The sequence below is a fragment of the Oryctolagus cuniculus genome, chromosome 4 (assembly GCF_964237555.1).
Source record: "Oryctolagus cuniculus chromosome 4, mOryCun1.1, whole genome shotgun sequence".
In the NCBI taxonomy this organism is placed as follows: domain Eukaryota; kingdom Metazoa; phylum Chordata; class Mammalia; order Lagomorpha; family Leporidae; genus Oryctolagus; species Oryctolagus cuniculus.
The window spans coordinates 63,721,073-63,742,842 of NC_091435.1; the positions used below are offsets into that span (position 1 = coordinate 63,721,073).

Below are 21,770 nucleotides of genomic sequence, written 5' to 3' on the forward strand. Positions count from 1 at the left end.
AGAGAGAGAATCTCTTATCTGCTGATTCACTCCCCAAACAACAGTGATGGCTGTGGCTTGGCCAGGCCTAAGCAGGAGCCATGAGTTGTATCAAGGTCTCCCACGTGGGTGCAGGGGCCCAGGGAACTTGAGTCATCTTCTGTTGCTTTCCCAGGCATGTTAGTAGAGAACTGGATCAGAAGTGGAGCAGCCAGGACTTGAACAGGCACTCATATAGGATGCCAACGTCACAGGCAGTGGCTTAACCCATACACAATGATGTTGTCCCTAGTTGGGTACTTTATTATAATACCACCTCCACTCTCCCTATAATGGTAGGCATTGTGATGAGTGAGAAATTCTTTTATGCTGATGACCCCAATAGTTTCTAGTACTCCCATTCTTACTCAGATGTTATAATTCTTAGATGAAAAGTATTTTGTGGACCAAGGTTTTTTCTGATCCTGTTATTAAACAGAAAATAGTTCTCAGGAATTAACATGTACCAACAACTAGCCCCGCTGAATATTGTAATAATAAGGCTGCCTTTTGGTGAATCCTACAAAAACCAATCTGCATTCAGCATCCAGCAAGGATCTGCTTCCTAACAATTCCTAGCCCTCTGGCATTCTAACCATCATCAGTCACATCAGAAACATCACTTCTTCACTTCATGCTTCTTAAATAACAATCTGATGCTGCAACTGACCTGAGACAGTAGGAGTCTTGTCAAATAATTACATGTGTTTTACCTACTTTAGAAAAGCTTGAGTGGTACCAGAAAATAGTTTTACTTTTGCCGGTTGGCCTGGGATGGAGGTATTTCACCAGGACATGGAAGTTTCTGTGCTAAAACCAGGAAAATCCAGGAGAAACTGCACAAATTGATCACCTCGTTTTGCTGACAGTTTTGTTCTACATTTAATACCCTCTACTGTTTTGCTCCTTAAATTGTCAAACATGAGCATCCACCTAGTTTCCTAGAACACATAACAGGAATGCAGATGATTTGGAAACCAAATCCTATTGCTTGCCTCATTTAGAAGCAGAAGCAGTAAATTAGGTTGTAGGTGAGATTGTTCCTGCAAAACACACTCGTCATATGAAACTCAGCCTGGAAATTAAAGCAGGATTTCAACCTTCCAATTAACAAACAGAATCAAAAACAGGACCCTAGGTTTTGTGTAGCTGTTTACCTCACAGAAGTGATTTAAAATAAAAGCATGATGTAGACAAAGCATTTCTTATTTGGTATTCAACAAATCTTTCAGAAAAAGGACTTTCATATATAATCATGTGGGCCCATCATTTTCTCTTGGTTGTTGCCTGCTACATAAGTACTTCCAACAAATCCATACCATCTAGAATATTTCTCTTTTCTACCCTCCAAAAAGAAAGCTTCAAGCAAAAGGTCAGGTATGCACTTTCACCTGGATTCTTCCATCATTACAGTGAAAAAAAATCTTACTTTAGAAGCAAATGTTGTATTTGGATGTGAGGCGTATCAGTTCAAAGCCTCACTTTTCTATAGTCCCGAGTTTTTGTAAAATACCTGCAGTAGGTATTTTTGGTATCTGTCATTGCAAAGCCCTTTTTAAGTTACTGTGGACACAGAGATGGATCACTTGGTACCCCTTCTGGGACAGAACACGGCAGCTGTTCAGCAAGTGCACAGTAATGCCTCTCAAAGATTTAGGAGAAGAACTGAAAAATATTATTTCTGGCTGAAGCTAACGAGAAGTGTATTGATCTGCCCTGGATTTTTGCCAAGCTATCAAGCCAGGGACACATTCTTTTGAGTAAATCTTTAATAATAATAAACTGAGGCTAGTGTGACATTCTCTTTCAAAGATACACAGTTCAACGTCTAAGCAAAGCATGTGAGCCCTAAACCCTGAGACCAAGTCTTGATTTAGCTGGGCTCCAAACCTCTGTAGTTCCTGAGAAAAAAATTTTAAACCTTGATGTAGCATTGGCCATAAAACTGATAGTCTAACCTTAGGGGTAGCCCGGAGCTGATTTCTTTTCAAAGCATCCTTTGCTCCATAGACATGATGACAGATTATAAGATTTCTCCAGCAACCCCTATCCATTTTCATATAATACCTTGTGGTCTATAGACCAGAGACACATTATTTTGATGACTGGAGATATGCATACCTGTGTGTGCAATTATTTAGGTGTTCCAAGTGAGATCTAGGACTTCATGTGGTAGTCCCATCTTTTAAACCACAGAACAAAATCATTTCACATATTCCATGGAGAATTCCCTTATGCCCTGAGAAAGAGTCTCCTTTCTCCCCCCACAACCACTTTATAGTCTCCATCAATCTATATTATGACTTTGTTAGTTCATTCTTACAAAAGTGACTGTAAGTCTATTGGTCTTGAGTTTTTTTCTCTCTTCAGGAACACAGCAAATACTTGTTAACTGCATACCACAGGGCCTTGTAGACACAGTCATCGTCATTATCCTCATACTCCTTCATGTAATTAACTCAAGGTTAAGGGTAGACTTGCCCTACTAACTTGGCATCCTCCAATCTTCAGTTCTTTGGCTGGGATCGCGTTTATACTTAATTCTCCACCACACCATTTCAGCATTGCTTTTGAAAAGAGCCCTGTGTACCTCATACCACCCTCACAGAAGGTCAAAATAACACTTTTTGCTGAGTGCAGGCCATGGGGCCAGGGTACTCTGTGACTTTAGTGGACACAGTTTTTAGAAAGGCACAACCACCATTAACAATGAAATCATTGGAAGTGACATAATTTTTTTTAGGTAAGATTAATAACAATCTGCCACAAATTCAAGCTGATCTTGCACTTAGTAAGATAATACCAAAGAAAAAAGTTGGGAAAAGAGAAAGGATAGAAAGTACCCAATTTTTGCTATTTAAAAAGGGAAAAGAATTCTTTTTAAGGAAATGGCCAACATGATAATGTGGACTTCCGCAATAGATGGGTCTGTAGTTCTAGGAATAGCAAAGAATTCAAAGTTTACAAGGAAGATATTTTATCATTTATGCAATAATATTCATATTTAGCAATATATACTTATAAATCTCAGGCCTTATGTAAACCAGAAAGAACTGATGATAATTTGTAAGCTTTATTCCATTGATGAAGAAAAAATCTTTTATTTTACATTAAGTCTCTGAAAATTCCAGCCCATCACTTTGAAACAGTATACTCCAACAGAATTTTCTGTACTGATTAAAATGCTCTCTAAGCACACTGTCTGATAGGGTAACAAGTATCTACCTATGGCTACTGAACAATCAGAATGTGCTCACTAAGAGGTGTAACCAATAAGAAATTTTAAATTTTATTTTAATTAATATACATTTAAGTTTAGATAGCCACCTACAGGATAGCAGTGGTACCTGTATTTTTTAGACACTAGATTTGAGTTTAATGAACATTTCTATCTCTTAAATTATGGTCTGGTTTACCTAACAGAATCATTCCCAGGAGATAACATCATGTAGCTGGAGGAAGCCTGGCCTCAGCCTGTTGTCATGGGCTCCTTAATGCAAATTAGAAAACAGCAGCATCTTAAGCAGATGCAGCTCTGTGGGCATTAGGTGTAGTTAATGGCAACCTTAGCTCGCATCCTTGGGAAACAAGAGAGGAGCAACAATAAGAGTTTGCTCTAAAGGATGCAGGTTTTGGAGTCAAATAAATCATGGCTTCAAATTGTAACCTTTCCTCATATTTTGTATTTATTGGCATCTGATCTAGGCATCAGTGTAATGGAAGTAAATGAGACAAAAGTTACTGTCATAAGGAAATAAATAAAAAGCATACACAAGATAAATTGTAAACAAATTAATAATATAATTTTTAATAGCAGGAAAGGAACCAACAGATTGTCACAATGTAGCATGTGTGCCCCCTTTTCACAAGCCCCCAAGGACCTGAGGAAAAGGTCTTCAAACAATGGGGACCGCCGTTCTAAGAGTTCTGAAACAGAAATGATAGAGGCTCAGGAGGCAGAGTGTCGGGCAGGGCAAATGGAATGGAGTAAATGAGGGGAGCAGATGTATGAGGCAAGGTCACAGGGGAGGCTGGAGCCAGCTCAAGGGGACTTTGTAGGCCAACTGGAAGGCAGCCAGAGAGCTTCCAGAATGTAAATCAAGTCATTTCACTACATTCCTTCCCAGTGCATCATTAGCTGAACAACCGTGGACAAGCTAGCTGTCCTCCCAGAACCTTGATTTCCTCAAGTATTCAGGTTTGATTCTGCCTGCTTCTATGACCGATAATGAACACAAAGATACCATGTGAGAAGTAGCTAGAATCATCCCTAATGAACGAACAGTGGTAGTAATTTAAAGGTTTACATATACTGTAGAATAAAAGGAAAGTGATGGGAATACAATGGTTTAATATTTAAAAATAATGACTTGACCATGTTTACCTTCAGAGCAGATGCTTTTGCAGTGAGATCAAGTGCAAGGAGCTACTTTGGGTCTCAGTAACAGGATGGCCAGTATATGAACTGTGGATCAGGCTTCAATGCCAGAGCTCGAAGAATTCATGCCTCGTGTTAGTCACTATGTTTTACCCCAGACCCACTTTTATTGGGGTCAACTATCAACGTGACGTGTCTTCATTAGAAGAAAAGAGCTAATTTCTACAACTTATTGACAACTTAAAGGTCATATTGGACTAATGCAGCCCAATGTATTTCATTCTGATCTTTTATTGAATTCTACTTCTTGGTAAAATTTTCAGAATAAAAATGTACACAGAGCCTTGCTGACATGCTGAATGGGTAACAATTCAGAAGGCAAATGCCTCTTGTATTTGTTGTATGTTTGACAAACCACAGGGAGAACTTGAATCTCTGAGGAATATGCTTCAGTAATCAGAGTTCTACCTGGTACATAGAAGGTTCAGAATGTGTTTGCCTCTATAATTCTAGGGCACTTTCCCTTCTTCTTTTATAAGAGAAAATATTCATACTGGCCCAGCAAGCACCACATTTTTATTTTATTTATTATTTATTTGAGAGATAGAGTTACAGGAGAGACATAGAGAAAGGTCTTCCATTCACTGGTTTATTCTCCAAATGGCTACAATGGCCAGAGCTGGACAAGTCTAAAGCCAGGAGCCAAGAGCCTCCTCTGGGTCCCCAAAACAGGTGCAGGGGCACAAGCACATGGGACATCTTCTACTGCTTTCCCAGGCCATACCAAAGAGCTATATTGGAAGAGGAGCATCAGGGACTAGAACCAGTACCTATATGGGATGCCAACGCACAGGAAGTGGATTAATCTACTTTGCCACAGTGCCAGCCCCAGTACTATGTTTTTTGAAAAAGATATTATAAAGTACAGGTGAGAAATAATAGGTGCATCACATTTCTTGTAAGGCAGGTTTTGTAGTGATAAATTCTCTCAGCTTTTGTTTGGAAATGACATTATCTGTCCTTAGCATCTGAATAATAGCTTTGCTGTGTATAGTATTCTTGGCTGACAATTTTTTCCCTTCATTACCTGAAAATCTCATTCCACTTCCTATTGGCCTGTGAAGTTTTTTCTGAAAAGTCTGTAGTTAGGCAAATTGGGACCCCTTCAAGTGTTATTGGCTTATTTTTTCTTGCAGCTTTGAGAATTCTCTTTATCTTTAACCTTGGAGAGTTTGATTAAAAAATGTCTTGGTATAGATTTTTGGTTAGACTGAATTTGACTGGTGACATTCTTGTACCTGGAGAGCTATACCTTTTTCTAAGTGTGGGGAAGTTACCTTGTCATTATATCTCTTTTTAAAAATATTAATTTATTTATGTATTTGAAAGGCATCTGAGAGAAAGAGAGAGAAAGAGAGAATCTTCCATCTGCTGGTTCACTCCCCAAGTGGCTGCAAGAGCAAGGGCTGGGCCAGTATGACGCCAGGAGCTCAGAACTCCATCTGGTTCTCCCACATGGGTGGCAGAGGTCCAAGCACTTGGGTCTACTTCTGCTGCCTTCCCAAGCACATTATCAGGGAACTGAATCACAAACAAAGCACCTAGGACTTGAACCAGCACTCCAATATGGGATGCTTATTGTGCCACAACACCAGCATCTGTTATTATATTTTTAAATAAGTTTTCTATATCTTTTTCATGAATTTCAAAGGTACCTATTTATTTATTTACTTAAGAGGCAGACAGACAGGGAGAGAGCATTCCTATCTGCAGGTTCACTCCCCAAATGCCTACAGCAGCCAGGGTTGTGCCAGGTCAAACCTGGTAACTGGCAACTCAATATAGGTTTTCTATATGGATGACAGGGACACAGCTACTTAAGCCATCAACTGCTGCCTTTTGGGGCACATATTAATTAGAAACTGGAATTGGGACTAGTCTGGGAATTGAATCTAGACTTTCCAATTTGGGATGCGTTGTTCCAACTGGTTGCTTAACCATTAAGCTAAATGCCAACAACTCCAATATATTGAAGTATAATTGAATATCCAAAGGAAAGGAAATTAGTGTGCAGAACATACATCTGCACTCCCATGTTTATTGTTACACTATTCATAATAGCCAAAATGTGGAATAAGTGCTCATCATTTGAATAAAGAGAACTTAGACTATATATACAATAATACGATATTCAGTCACAAAAATAACATCATGTCATTTGCAGCAATATGAATATATCTAGAAAATATCAAGTTAAATGAAGTAAGCCTGCATAGAGAGTTAAACACTGCATGATCTCACTCATATGTGGAATCTAAAAATGTTGAACTCATAGTAGTTGACAGTAGAGTAGCCATAATCAGAGGCTGGAAGAGTTTAGGAGAGGGAGAGATGGAGAGACTGGCCAATGAGTACAATGCACCATTAAATAGGAGGAATACATTTTGGTGTTTTATTGTATAATGGCATAATAATAGCTAACAATAATACACCATGTGTTTAAAATGGCTAGAAGAGAGAATTTTGTGGGTTCTTGGCACAAATTACCTTAATTTAATTATTACCCAATGTGTGTATATATCAAAATATCATTGTATGCCATAATATGTATAATTATGTTGATAAAAACAATTTTAAAAATTAACTTGATTTTTTTTTCTTTTTAAATCTGAAGGCATAGAAAGAGAAAGGCAAAGAAACATCACTCATCTACCAATTTACTCTTCAAATGTCCACAACAGCCAGGATGCACCAGGCAGAAAGAAGCGGGTACCTGGAACTCAGTCCAGGTCTCCCACATGGATAGCAAGGACAGAAGTATTTGAGCCATTATCTGCTGCCTCCCTGAGTTCATATATCTAGGAAGCTAGATCAGAAGCAGAACTGGACTCGAATAGGTGCTGCCATATTGAATGCAGGTGCCCCCAGTTGTGCCAAATGCTCACTCTGTTTTATGTTGAGAATTCAAGAAAAACAAAGGCCCTTAAAGGGTGTTTTTAAGATTTAGAAACAAAATGAAGTCAGAAGAAACCAACTCAAGACTATAAGGTAAATACACAATGATCTTCCATTGAAACTTACAATATTGCCTTGTTGGAAGAAAATAAAGAACAGGAGCATTATCTAGTAAAGGAGTCTCTAGTGAAATTTTCCTGGACATTTTTTTTTTGCTATAGTGTTGGCCAACTTTCTCACAACAGTCTCCTAATAAGCAGATGCTTTCATTATTTGGAAAGTTAATAGGCAAAATGCCTTGAGCATCCAAAAACCTATTGCCATGACCTTTTCTCTCGATTTTGTGCTTTTGCTTTGACTAGAACATTTCTGTCTCTTAGTAGCCATGGCCTTGACCATGCTTTGTCTTCAGGACGATACTTGTAAGCCACATTTCATTCTCCAGATCTAGTTCTTCAAAGAAATGCTTCAGTCTCTTGAAACATTTGTTTAAAAATTTCATTGAAATCTCTGCTCTTTTCTGTAATTTGGGCACAACAGTCTTGGCATTCATTGTGCATAGTTTGCTCTACTTAAATTTTTCAGTTAAAATTGTGTTAACCAATGGAAATGTCTATGGTGTTGGATATTGTTTGTTGTTATCTGTTAGTTCTTTTCAAGTAGGGTGCAAATAAGATTAGATTTCTTTTCCTGCAAATTGCTCTGTGTGATCTGCTACTGTGGGTTTCATTTTCAACATTATCTCATTCCTTCTTAAAATGAGTTATCTGTTTGTAAACTGCTGATTTCTCTGAAACATTGTCCCATAAACTTTTCGTAAAGCATCAGTGATTTCATTGTTCTTCCACTCAAGCTTTACCGTCAATTTGTTATTTGTTCTAGCATCCATCTTAGCAGAATTCATGTTGCTCTGATAGGGCTCTTTTCAAACCGATATTGCATCCTTCTCAGTATACACTAGTTCCTATTCAGAAAAACTATAAGAACATAGCACAAGTTTATTTTTATCTACAAGGTTTTTTTTTTATAAATCCATGCACAGTGTTTCCCATAATATAAATTTTCTATGAACTTTCTGACGGCATCTTATATGTTGTTAATGGTTTACATTTACTGTTGATCTTTCCTGGAAGAAGAGCATGATTAGCTGAGAGGGCATGAGAAAAAAAAAATCTCTAATGCCAGTAGCAGCAAAATGGCAGCAAAACTACACAGCACAAGCCTACTATGGGGAGGAGAGGCTTGGATAAGTATATACTTAAGATTTAATTTACTCACAAGTCAAAAGGTAAAGACAAGGATTAAAGGAAGGAAGAAAAAGGTCCTGTATCCTGAGCAGAATTATCATCTGAGATCCATTTTCATTTGCTCACCCTCCAATTTCCTCTTCAAAAATGTGAGTAGAAAATTAATGCCAATAACTAGGGGGAGGCAGCCAGTGCCTATCAAAACAAATTTATACACACTGCCTTCAGGGCCAGACAGAGAGAGATGCTCAGGCTTTGTTTCTGGACTGTGGGAACCACACATCAATGACATCCTAAATGTCACAGATCAGACTGGGAGTTTGTACAAGGCTAAATGTCATATACTCTGGCAGCAATGTAAGTGTCCTGTTCATTTTCCTTGCCAGAAACAAAAACACTTTCTTCTTCTAGCTTTTCACATTTTATTTTTGCCAACTCATTTTAATTTAGCTTTGACCTTGGATTTAGCCTCTAGAAAGAGATGTCCCCCAGCAGAAGGATGCTATACAGTCCAAATGGTCTTCATCCTCTACTTAAAAATGTGTGTCTCTGGACATCAAAAATATATTCTTTATTTTCACTAACCTAGGAGGCCTATCTCTGGAAATGCATAAGTAAAAATCATTCTAAAGGCAAACATCTAGCGTGATGGTGATCACAGCAGGCAAAAAGTCAAGTTATAGGGCAAGGTTAAGTATAGTCTATCTACTTGATGCATTGAAAGTGGCCATTAGAAATGACTGTCTATGCACGATACAAAAAGCTATTATGAATATGAAAAGAAAACCTCAAATAGTTTGCTACCAGGTAAAATATTGGAAAAACAAAAAAAAAATTATCAATAGTATCTGATAGTAAGCAATAAACTGTAAGAGGTGGGGAAAGATGGTGACTGAGGAAGACACATGATTGATCACCTCCCTAGAGAGACACTAATTTGAAAAGTTATTCATGCAACAAATCACCATCACAAGGACTATGGAAGTCAGGTAAGAGACCATAGTGGTTTTAGTATAATAAGAAAAGATGCATTGAAGAAAGCAGGATGGAAAGAGGTATCCACAGCCTCATCCCCCAGCATCAAGTAGTGTAGCATAGAAAGGAAAAACCTCATCTCCCACTTCTTGGTAGTGGGAGTAGGGGTACGAATTAAGGCCAAGGCCGGCGCCAAGGTTCACTAGGTTAATCCTCCACCTGCAGCACCGGCACCTTCGGTTCTAGTCCAAGTTGGGGTGCCGGATTCTGTCCCGGTTGCTCTTCTTCCAGTCCAGCTCTCTGCTGTGGCCCTGGAAGGCAGTGGAGGATGGCCCAAGTGCTTGGGCCTTGCACCCACATGGGAGACCAGGAGGAAGCACCTGGCTCCTGGCTTCGGATTGGCACAACGCGCTGGCCGTAGCAGCCATTTGGGGGGTGAGCCAACAGAAGAAAGACCTTTCTCTCTGACTCTCTCACTGTCTAACTCTGTCAAAAAAATAAAAATAAAAAATAAAAAAGAATTAAGGCCAGATCCTACACTTAAAATCCAGTGCCAGGCCCACCATGGACAAACCAGTTTCTGATAGTTCCGTGGCCCTTGCCCCAGGCTTGAACTGCAGACAGATGTTTTGGACTCTCCTAACTGGGAGTTACGAGACTGCCTCCATCACTCCTCTCTAAACCTCCATAGACAGTGGAACAAGATTGGAAAGTACGGCAGGAAAGTGAAGTTAGGATCTTGCCTTGTAGCTCAGAGCTGGGCTGCTGCTGTAGGACACAGCACCAGATAAAAGCCAAATGACTATCCTCAGGCAAGGTGGTCAGAGAGCCTCCACAGTTGGTCTGGGAGGATGGACCGATTGTGTAATATACTACAGCTAGCCTCACGTGGGACTGGAATATACCCAGAGGATTAGACAGGTGACTATGAAACTGAGCTTAATGCCAACTTGGAGAGCCAAGGTCAGACACCTCCAACCTTAGGCAGATGACAGGTAACCACAGGACTGTACCTTGGGACTCAGTGCTACTCTGGTGTAATCCAACACTAGGCAGATTCTAATGGTTTCAGTCTCTGGCCAGTACTCACAGGTAGAACCTCTAGATTCATCTCAGTACCAAGTAGACTCCTGTGACTCTAGCTAGTCAGACTTCTATTCTAGCCAGTATCACTTAAGGCTGGTTATATCAGCCTTGGACTGTGAGCTCATATTAGCAGCAGACAGAGCAGTAGTATGGGCTTTTGTCCTATCCCTGTGTTGTACTGGTCTGTGTGGGCTGTAGGTTTTAGATGTGTTCTAGCCTTATAGTGTTGGTAACCACAGGACAAGACATTCGAGTATTCCTCTACCCCAGGAAAGCTTGTAGGACTGGACTATCCATTTTTTTTATAGCTCTTTAAGATTATTTGCAGTTTCCAACTGAAAAACTGCAGAAAATCTGAGCTCAGGATATCAATTAGGGAATGATAGTGTACTGGCTGCAGAACTGCAACAAACGTCAACTTCAGATGCTAATATTGCTGAAGTGACAGAAGAGTCTACAGGCTCAGAGAACATAAATGAATTGCTTAGAATTTCAGGAAGGATAGCCAAAATCAAAGTCAGATTATGAATACAGGGAAAACAATAACTAATCCTCGAATGAATAGATGATACCATGTGCCACCAAGTGTCAAGAATTCTCAGAGAACCAGGAATGACATTACCTAATGAATAAAAGTAGGTACCAGAAGCTAACCACCTGGGATCTAATATTGTCAAACGCTTGGATTAATAATTCAAAATAGCTTTTTTAAGGAAATTAAATGACTATCAAGAGAACAGAGAAATAATTTAAAAAATACTTTTTTTTTTAAATATGAATGATGAAGATGAAGAGAGAGAGAGAGAGAGAATGAGAATTCCCATCTACTGGTTCACTCTCCAAATGCTTGCAATGGCCAGGATTGGGTTGAGCCAAAGTTGGGAGTGATAATTACAATCCAAGTCTCCCATATGGTTGGTAAGGACCTAGTTATTACTTTTTTTTTGATAGGCAGAGTGGACAGTGAGAGAAAGAGACAGAGAGAAAGGTCTTCCTTTTGCCATTGGTTCATCCTGCAATGGCCGCTGTGGCTGGCGTGCTGCGGCCGGCGCACTGCGCTGATCCGATGGCAGGAGCCAGGTACTTATCCTGGTCTCCCATGGAGTGCAGGGCCCAAGCACTTGGGCTATCCTCCACTGCACTCCCTGGCCATAGCAGAGAGCTGGCCTGGAAGAGGGGCAACCGGGACAGAATCTGGCTCCCCGACCAGGACTAGAACCAGGTGTGCCAGCGCCACAAGAGGGAGCATTAGCCTAGTGAGCCGCGGCACCGGCCCCCAGTTATTTCTTAAGCTATCATTGCTACCTCCCAGGGTACAAATTAACAGGAAGTTGTAGTCCAGAGCCGGAGTTGGTATTATACCTACCCACTTCAATGTACAGCATAGGCATCTTAATGAGAATCTTAATGGCTAAGCCAAATATCCACAGCAAGAAACAAATTTATACTCTCATTAAGAGACTTGACAAAGATATGCAAGTAATTTTAAAAAAATCAAAGATATGTCTTTCATCTGATAACTAAAGTAAGAAAAATTTAAAACATGATAAAGGCATCAATAGCAGGATAGATCAAACATAATAAATAATCAGTGATCTTGAAGAAGGGATATTTGAAAATAGATTCAGAGGAAAAAAGAATCAAAAAGAATAAAATTTATAGGAACTTTCAGACAGTGTGAAAAGAAAAAAATATGTAAGTAATTAGGGCCCAAGGGGGAACTTGAGAATGGCAAAGGGCTAGAAAGCATATTTAAAGAGATAATAACTTTACAATACTTCCCAAATCTAGAGAAATATACAACTATCCAGGTAGAGGAAAGTAAGAGGTCATCAATCAGATTTACTTCAACAAAGCCAACTCCAAGACATATTATAAACAAACTCTTGAAGGTTAAAGATGAAGGGAAGATTCTCAAGTTTGCAAGAGAAAGGAAACAAATATGTAAAAGTGACACAATGTATCTGACTTCAGATTTCTCAGCAGAAATCTTATAGGCCATGAAGTAGTGGAATGAGTCTTCCGAAGTACTAAAGAAAAACAAACAAAAACCTGCCATCCATGAATAGTGTACCCAGCCAAACTATGCCTTAGACATGAAGGAGCAATAAAGACATCTGCAAACAAACAAAAACTAAGACAATTTATCACTACTAGACCTATCTTATAAGAAATCCTAAGGGAGTACTTTAAACTGAATCAAACATAAGATGGCAATATAAGAAGGTCAAAAACTTACTGGTAAGAGTATTTATACAGGGCTGGCATTGCGGTATAGCAGGTAAAGCCACCTCCTTCAGTGCCAGTATCTCATATGGGCACCAATTCAAATCCTGTCTGCTCTACTTCTGATCCAGCTCTCTTCTATGGCCTGGCAAAGCAGTAGAAGATGGCCCAAGTCCTTGGGCCCCTGAGCTTGTGTGGGAGACCTAGAAGAAGCTCCTGGCTCCTGTCTTTGGATTGGCCTAGTTCTGGTTATTGTAGGCATCTGGGGAGTGAACCAGTTGCTAGAAGACCTCTCTCCCTCTCCCTCCCTCTCTTTCTCTTTCTCTCTCTCTCTCTGCCTCTGCCTCTCTGTAACTCTGCCTTTCAAATAAATAGATAAATCTTTTTTAAAAAAAGAATATTTATGCAGGCAAATTCAGAAACCTCTACTACAGTAAACATGTGCATAAGACATTTGTATCTGTAGTATAGAGACTAAAAAGCAACAGAATTAAGAATAGTAAAAACATTAATATATTAAGAGAAAAGCAATGTATAAAATATAAAGTAGGACAGCAAAAATTAAAAATCATGGAGAATTTAGTGCAAATATAGAGTATTTGTGTTTCCTATCTCATCCTTTTATATTTCTTTTCCTATCTTTATAATCAATTAATCAATGTCAAGTTGGCAGCAATTCAATATGTGCGTATGTGTTTGTGTGTGTGTGTGTTGCGTATGCATCACAGTAAGCACAAAAGTCTATAATGGACTGACCAAAATAATAAGCAAGAATCAAAGTACACTGTTAGAGAAAATCACTTAAGACACAAAGGAAGATTCTAAGAGAGGGAGCAAAAAAGAAATGAACTATAATGAAACCAGAAAAGTGTCACTGCTATCACCTTAACTGTCAACAATTTCCTTAAATGGACTAAATTCTCCAATTAAAAGACAGAGTTACTGAGTGGATAAAAAACAAGATCCAAGTAAGTGCTGTTTACAAAAAGTTCACTTCACCTCTAAGGGCATGCACAGACATAAATTGAAAGGATAGATTAAGATGTTCCATGCAAATGGAGTCTAATAGAAAGTGTGAGTAGCCATCGTCATATTATACAAATAGACTTAAAAATAGTAAAAATAAATGAGGAAGGCCATTATACAAAAGATTCAATTCAATAAGAAGAAATAACACTTAAATATGCACTCAATATCAGGGCACCTATATAGATAAAGCTAATATTAATAGACTTAAAGGGAGAAGTAGACTCCAATGCAAGAATAGGAGGGGACTTAATACTCTGCTTTCAGAAATGGATAGATCATCCATATGGAAAATCAGCAAAAACACAACCAACAGGGTGAAGTTGCATCCTATATCAACTGAATGTAGCAGACATTTACAGAATGTTCCAAACAACAGTGGCCGAATACACACCCTTCTTAGCAGCAGATGTAGCATTCTATAGGACAGATCACATGGTATGTAACAAAGTAAATTGATAAAATATACAAATAAAAATCCATTTTAGTATTTTTTTTGTTCTAGTACCATTGGTTGAACTCTGTAATTAACACACAATTATTCTTAGGTGTTTAAATTTTAGCTGAAAAGTGATCCCTGTTAGGAATTTGGAAAACATTACACTGAGTGAAATAAGCCAATCCCAAAGGGACAAATACCACATGTTTTCCCTGATAGGTGACAACTAACTGAGCACCAAAAAGGAAACCTGTTAAAGTGAAATGAACACTATGAGAAACGGTGACTTGATCAGCCCTCACCCTGACTGTTGATGAGCAGCTTAATATGTTATCCCTCTTAGTATTTTTCTTGTTTGTTCTACTTAATACTTTTGGTTGAATACTGTAATCAATACACAATTCTTCTTAAGTGCTGAAACTTAACTGAAAAGTGATCGCTGTTAAATATAAGAGTGGGAATAAGAGAGGGAAGAGATGTGCAATTCGGGACATGCTCAAGCTGACTTTCCTCAAACGGTAGAGTTAGAAACATACCAGGGGATTCCAATTCAATCCCATCGAGGTGGCATGTACCAATGCCATCTCAGTAGTCCCAGTGATCAATTTCTGTTCACAATTGATCATAATGATAGGACTAAGAACCAAAGGGATCACATAAACAAGAATAGTGTCTGCAAATACTAGCTGATAGAATCAAAAAGGGAGAGAATGATCCAACATGGGAAGTGAGATACACAGCAGACCCATAGAATGGCAAATGTCCTAACAGCACTCTGGCCTCATAATCAGCCCTTAAGGCATGCGGATCTAGCTGAAAAGCCCATGAGAATATTTCAGGCATGGAAAGCCAAGACACTCTGGGGGAAAAAAAAAAAAAAAACCTAAATGAAAGATCTCTGCGAGTGAGATCCCAGTGGAAAGATCGGGTCTTCAAAGAAGGAGGTACCTTTTTCTGAAGGGAGGAGAGAACTTCCACTTTGACCATGGTCTTGTCTAAATATCATCAGAGTTGGTGAACTCAGGGGGCTTCCATAGCCTTGGCAGCTCATGACAAGAGCCTCGGGTGATTACTGAGGCCATAAACAAGAGTGTCAATTTGTTAAGTCAACAACAGGAGTCACTGTGCACTTACTCCTCATGTAGGATCTTTGTCCTTAGTGTGCTGTACATTGAGATTTAATGCTATAACTAGTACTCAAACAGTATTTTTCACTTTATGTTTCTGTGTGGGAGCAAACTGTTGAAATCCTTACTTAATGTATGCTAAACTGATCTTCTGTACATAAAGAGAATTGAAAATGAATCTTGATGTGAATGGAAGGGGAGAGGGAGTGGGAAAGGGGAGGGTTGCGGGTTGGAGGGACGTTATGGGGGGGAAGCCATTGTAATCCATAAGCTATACTTTGGAAATTTATATTCATTAAATAAAAGTTAAAAAAAATATAAGTCAAATCATGCTAAGTCTCTGCATTAGACTCTCTGATGACTTTCCATGTTAAAAAAATAAAATAAAATAAAATAAAAATCACATCCAGTATGTTTCTGACCACAGTGCCATAAAAATAAAAGTAAGCAACAAAAGAAGAGTTTGGAAATGACACAGATATATAGAAATTAAACAATTTACTCCTAAACCACCATTGATCAATGGAGAAATTATGAAGGACATTAAAACACTTCTAGAAATTAATAAAAATGGAAACACAATGTACCAAAACCTCTGCAATTTAGTGAAAGCAGCATAATGAAGGCTGTTCATAGCAATCAACGCAAGCATCAAAAAATGCATAATGAGGAGCAGACATTTAGCCTTGAGGTTAAGATGCCTGTGTCCCATATTGGAATGCCTGGGTTCAATTCTTAGCTCTAGCTCCTGATTCTAGCTTTCTGCCAGTACAGATTATGGGAAACAGAGGTAATGTTTCAAGGAATTGGATTCCTAACAGCCATATGGAAGACTTAGACTAAGTTCCCAGCTCTTGGCTCTTGTTTTGCCCAGCCCCATCCATTGTGGGCATTTGAGGAGTGCACAAGTGGGTGATTGTTCTCTGTATGACTGTCTCTATGTCTCTCAAAAATAATCAATAAATAAAAAAGCAGAAAAATCTTAAATAAAAGGTTAAAATTATAGCTGACACCACAGAAATACAACAGTTCTTATGAAAAATTATATAGCACTTTATTACCTAGAGGAAATGAACAAATTCCTAGACATATACTCCTTACCAAGGTTGAACAATGAAGAAACAGAATGTGTAAACAGACCAATAATAAGTAGCAATATGTAATTAAAGGTCTCCAACAACAGAAAATCCCAAGACCAGATGAATTCACTGCTGAATTACACAAATAATTTAAATAGGTTTTAATGTCAATTCTTTTTAAATTCTTCCAGACATTAGAGGAACGTATATTCCTTCCAAACTCATTTTATCAAACAAATATTAGCACACTACCAAAACCAGGGAAGGGCACAAAAAGAAAAGAAAACTACAGGCCAATATCTTTGATGAACACAGACACAAAAATCCTCAACAAAAAACTAGGAAACAGAATGAAACTGCATGTTTAAGATTATACACCATGATCAAGTAGGATTCATGCCAGGGATACAAAGAGGATTCAACATGTGCAAATCAATAACTGTGATACACAACATCAACAGAATGAACGATAAAGGTTCCATTATCATCCTAACAGATGCAGACAGGGCATTTGATAAAATCCAATATCCTTTCATGATAAAAACTCCGAACAAATTAGGTATAGAAAGAATGTACCTGAACTTAATAAATTCCATATACAAGAAACCAAATAACTAATATCATAATAAATGGGGAAAAGTATAAGGTTTTCTAAGATCTGGAACAAGAAGATGTTATCTGCTTTCACTACTTTTGTTTAGCATAGTAATACAAGTTCTTGTCAGAGCAACCAGGCCAAAAAAGGAGGGCGGCATCTTAATTGGAAAAGAGAAAGTCAAATTGTGATTGCTTGCAGATGACATGAACTCAAGTATTAAAATAACTCCAAAGTCTCTACCATAGAAACTATCAGAACTAATAAGTTAATTCACCTAAATTGCAGGATTCAAAGGATGAAAATCAGCAGCATTTTTATAAATCAAGAAATTTACCAGAAAAAAAAATCAAGAAAGCAATCCTATTTCCTTCCAATGGCTACAAAAAAATAGGTATATATAAACATATATGTTTATGATAAACATATGAAAGATTTTTACAATAAAAGTTGTAAAACATTGATTAATGAAACTGAAGATGACACAAAGAAATGGAAAAAACCCTGTATTCATAGTTTGGAAGAATTAATATAGTTAAAACGTCCATACTACCCCTAATGATTTACAAATTCAATGCGATTCCTATCAAAATACTAGTGACTTTTTAAGAATAAGAAAAAAAACACAAATGAAATCTGTAGAAACACAAAAGAGCCTGGACAGTCAAGATAATCTTAGAGAAAAAAACAAAGCAGGAGGCATTGTACTACCTGGCTTTAAATTATATTTCAAAGCAACATTAATTAATATGTTACGTCACTGGCAAAAATGGATGCATAGATTATTGGAAAATAATAGAGATTCTAGAAGTAAACTCACAACCACAATCATTTTTTTTAAAAGATGCTAATAATATACATTGGAAGAAAGACATTCTTTATATTTTTTTCATTTTTATTTTAAAGGTAGAGCAATACACACACACACACACACAGAGAGGGAGAGGGAGAGGGAGAGGGAGAGGGAGAGGGAGAGGGAGAGGGAGAGGGAGAGGGAGAGAGAGAAATCTTTGATCCACTATTTCACTCCCCAAATGCCCACAACAGCTAGGGCTGGGCCAAGCTGAAGCCAGAGACCAGGAACTCCATCTGGTCTACATGTGGCAGGAACCCAGGACTTGAGCAGTTACCTGCTGTCTCCTATGTGTATTAGCAGAAATCTAAATTGGAGGCAGAGACAGGACTTCAACCCACACACTCAGATGTAGGATGTAGGACACAGATGTCTCAAGAACTGGCTTAACTTGCTGAGCCATAATGCCCGCCCCATCAAAGATTTATTAATTTATTTATTTGAAAGGCAGAGTGACAGAGGAAGAGGGTACAAAGAGGGAGGGAGTGGTAGAGGGAGAAAGGGAGAGAAAAAGAGAAGGACAGAGAGAAAGAAAATGTCAATCTACTGGTTTACTTCCCAAATGCCTGCAATAGCGGGGCTGGGCCAGGCCAAAGATAGGAGCCAGAACTCCTAGAAGGCAAGGACACAAGTACTTGAGCCATTTTCTGCTGCCTTCCAGATACATTATCAGGAAGCTGGATTCGATGCAGAGCCAGAACTCAACCCTGTCTCTAAGAAAGAAAGTGGGCATTCCAAGCAGTGTCTTAACCCACTATAGCATAATACTCTTCCAAGAACAGTCTTCTCAATAAATGATACTGCGAAAATTGAATGTCCATATCCAGAATAAAAATACACAACCTCGGGGCCGGTGCTGTGGGATAGCCGGTAAAGCCACCACCTGCAGTGCTGACATCTCATGTGCACTGGTTCAAGTCCCAGCTGCTCCTCTTCCAATCCAGCTCTCTGCCAATGTCCTGAAAAAGCAGTAGGAAATGGCCCAAGTGCTTGGACCCCTGCACTCATGTAGGAGACCCAAAAGAAGCTCCTGGCTCCTGGCTTTGGACTGGCCCAGTTCCAGCTGTTATGGGCATCTGGGGAGTGAACAGTAAATGGAAGACTTCTATTTCTCTCTCTGCCTCTCCGTAACTCTGCCTTTCAAATAAATAAATAAATATTAAAAAAAAAAAATACACAACCTCTTGCTATGTACAAAACCTACCCAAAATGGATTGAAGATCTAAATGTGGGACCTGAAACTTTGAAACCACTATAAGTAAACATTGGGCAGATACTTCAGGATATTGAAATGGACAAAGATTTTTAAATTAAAACAGAAAATACACAGAAAACAAAAACTAAGGAAACAGAGGCCAGTGCATTGTAGGCTAAGCCTCCATCTGTGGCACCAGCATCCCATATGGGTGCTGGTTCATGTCTCAGCTACTCCTCTTCTGATTCAGCTCCCTGCTCTGGCCTGGAAAAGGAGTGGGAGATAGCACAAGTACTTGGGCCCTTGTACCCATGTGGAAGACCCAGAAGATGCTCCTGGCTCTTAGCTTCAGATTGGCCCAGCTCCAGCTATTGCTCCCATTTGGGGAGTAGACCAGCAGATGTAAAACCTTTCTTGTTGTCTCTCCCTCCTTCCGTTTTTAACTGTACCTCTCAACTAACTAACTAAATAAATCTAAACAAAACAAAACAAAACAAAAAAGGAAACATAAAACTAAGGAGCTTCTGCACAGCAAAGGAAACCATCAATACAGTGAAGAGAATCTACAGAATAGTGAGAAATACTGCAATTAATACATATGACAAGAATGAATAAATCTGACAGAATATGTAACAAACTCAACAGCTTAATATTGAAACACCAAATAATCCAATTGAAAATGAGCAGTGTCTTCCTTAAGGAAGACATACAAATAGCCAACCGGTACATGATAGATGATCATGACCCATCAGGTAAATGCAAATTAAAAGCATAGTGAGCTATCATCTCACTCTAATTAGATTGCCTATTTTCAAAATGACAAAAGATAACAAATATTGGCAATGATGTGAAGAAAAGGAAACTCCTGCACACTGTGGGAATGTAAATTGGTACAGCATTTTAGAAAATGATATGGGTATTCCTCAATAAGTAAAAAAAACAGAATCACCATGCGATCCCGCAATCTTACTGCTGGATATATATCCAGGTGGAATGAATTCACTCTATGAAAGATAAATGTGCACTCTCGTGTTTACTGTGGCTCTATTTATAATAGCCAATAAAATGAAAACAACCCAAGTGTCCCTCCAGTGATGAATGGCTAAAGAAAATGTGATTCATATACACAATGAATACTATTCGGTCATTAAAATATCCTGTCATTTGCCACAACATAGAGGGAAGTGAAATAAGCACAGAAAGAAAGTACCACATGTTCTAACTCATATGTGGAATATAAAAAAGTTGATCTGGAAGTAGAGCTGAACACAATAATGGTTACTGGAGGCTGGTGAGCAAGGAGAGAGGGATAGGGAAAGCTTAATTAATAGGTACAGTGTTATAGTTAGACAGGACAAAGGTGTTATATTGCACAGTAGAGAGAATACACATATGATAACCTACTGTCCCTTTCTTTAAAAAAAAACAGCAAAAAGGATTTTGAAGGCTTTCACTATAAAGAAATATTAAATGTTTGAAGAGACAGACACATTTATCCTGACTGGATACCATACACTGCCTACATGTACAGAAACATCAAAGTACCCCATAGGTATATACACATTTATAAACAAAAGAAAAAAATAAACCAAGGAATATTTTTCCACCTTAAATTTTTCAAACGTTTATGGAGCACTAATAAGTGCTGAGCAGTATACTAGTTGCTGTCAAAGCAACTGCGCCCTCCTTATCATTATGGCTTTAGGCTCAAAATAATCCTGTGGGCCTAACACTTCAATCTTGAAATTCACTCCAGCTTCTCATAGTTGGCCTTCCATGGTCGAAGAAAAGTAGATGTCATTGGCCTTTGCACTTCTACCTGATTTAGGTAACCAATCTAATTTTCATATTCCTGCCGCACTGTGAAAATTCATGCACTGATTTTAAGATACAATATATTCAGACGGTATGGGGGGGAAGCCATTGTAATCCATAGGTCGTACTTTGGAAAATTATATGCATTAAATAAAAGTTTAAAAAAAAAAAAAAAAAAAGAAATTATCAACTCCCAACTTGACTCTCACTGGGATTAAACATGACAATAGGTCTGATCTGATTTCATCATCATTTAAAAAAAATCATCTATTATTTTTCACTTTATGTTTCTGTGTGGGAGCAAACTGTTGAAATCCTTACTTAATGTATACTAAGCTGATCTTCTGTATATTAAGATAATCGAAAATGAATCTTGATGTGAATGGAAGGGGAGAGGGAGTGGGAAAGGGGAGGGTTGTAGGTGGGAGGGACGGTATGGGGGGGAAGCCATTGTAATCCATAAATCGTACTTTGGAAATTTATATTCATTAAATAAAAGTTAAAAAAAAAAAAAAAGAAAAAAAATCAATGATGAAAGATCTCAAAAAAAAAAAAAAAAAGATACAATATATTCAGACAGGACTAAGAGCTGCCAAAAGTAAGATAGGGTTATCCCTTATACTTAGGAGTTAGCTGCAGTTTGTATGCTTATTACTTACATGTTCAAAAATGGTAAAGTGACACTGGTAGACTTTCATAATTCAATAGATTTTACACAGCTATTTTTGTGAAATTCATCTATAAATGATCTGTGAT

At 38.3% G+C, this 21,770-nt stretch overlaps 1 protein-coding gene across 7 annotated transcripts in view; it reads right to left on the reverse strand.

Moving 5' to 3' along the window:
* The window catches only part of LOC103350623 (myosin-15), a 170,990-nt gene that overhangs the window by 109,614 nt on the left and 39,606 nt on the right, over window positions 1-21,770 (reverse strand). The window lies entirely within an intron of this gene.